Consider the following 1,274-nt stretch of genomic DNA (forward strand, 5'->3'; position numbering starts at 1 on the left):
AGAATATACAAAACAAGTGATGCACTATGCAATTGCTCACCACTCACCGACCAACGCCCAGTTAGTTCCCGAGCAGCGATCCGCCTGTCCCAGCCAACTCCCCCCTGTTTATATACTGGGCATGATGTCATATGGTATGGAATATCCCTTTGGCCAGTTTGGGTCAGCTGTCCTGGCTGTGTCCCCTCCCAACTTCTTGTGCCCCTCCAGCCTTCTTGCTGGCTGGGCATGAGAAGCTGAAAAATCCTTGACTTAGTATAAACACTACTTAGCAACAACTAAAACCATCAGTATGTTATCAACATTATTCTCATACTAAATCCAAAACATAACACTATACCAGCTACTGAGAAGAAAATTAACTCTATCCCAGCCAAAACCAGGACAGGCATAGAGGGCAACTCCCTCACCTCTCCTTCCTTGCCTGTCCCTTCTGAATAGTTTATAGCCATCAATCACAGCACTCCAATTGTACAATTCATCCCACCAAGTTTCTGTGATAGCAATCAAGATGTAGTTTTCCATCTGGGCAGCGGCTACGAGCTCCTCCTGTTTGTTTACCGTGCTGTGTGCATTGGTATAGAGGCACTTCAGCTGGGCTACTGGCCACATCATCTTTTCAGAGGAGTTCACCCTAATTCCCTTGAGACAATTCACAGGTGTTTCCCTGTTGCTTCCTAATGCCTCAGCAGTCCCTGGCTCTTCTTTAGTACTTAGAACTCCATCCCCTTCCCCCGCTAAATCTAGTTTAAAGCTCCATTTGTAAGTCCAGCCAGCTTGTTGCCCAGGACACTCTTGCCCCACTTGATCAGTTGAGCCCTGTCAGCTGTCAACAGGCCCAGTTTCTCAAAGGCAAGCCCAAGATCATAGAAGTCACAGCCTTCAGCATGGCACCAGCTACACAGCCAGTCATTCACGTGTTCAATTCATCTCCTTTTTCTCGAACTCCTTTCTCCGACTGGGAGGATAGAGGAGAACACCACCTGTGCTCCCAATCCCTTTAACATTGTTCCAAGGGACATAAGGTCTCTTTTGATATTTCTGAGTCACCTCGTTGCGACCCTACTTTGAGCAGTAGGAATGGGTGGTAGTCCGCAGGCTTTACCAGGCTCGGCAGCCTCTCCATGATATCATGGATGCCAGTTCCCAGCAGGCAGCAAACTTCTCTAGAGACATTGCCTGGATGACAAATGGGCCTCTCAGCAAGGAGTCTCCAATTGCTAACAGCCTATGTACTTTTCTGGTTGCACCTATTCTAAGGCAGATGGGTGGTT

Source organism: Gymnogyps californianus, chromosome 14 (assembly GCF_018139145.2).
Source record: "Gymnogyps californianus isolate 813 chromosome 14, ASM1813914v2, whole genome shotgun sequence".
Taxonomy (NCBI): domain Eukaryota; kingdom Metazoa; phylum Chordata; class Aves; order Accipitriformes; family Cathartidae; genus Gymnogyps; species Gymnogyps californianus.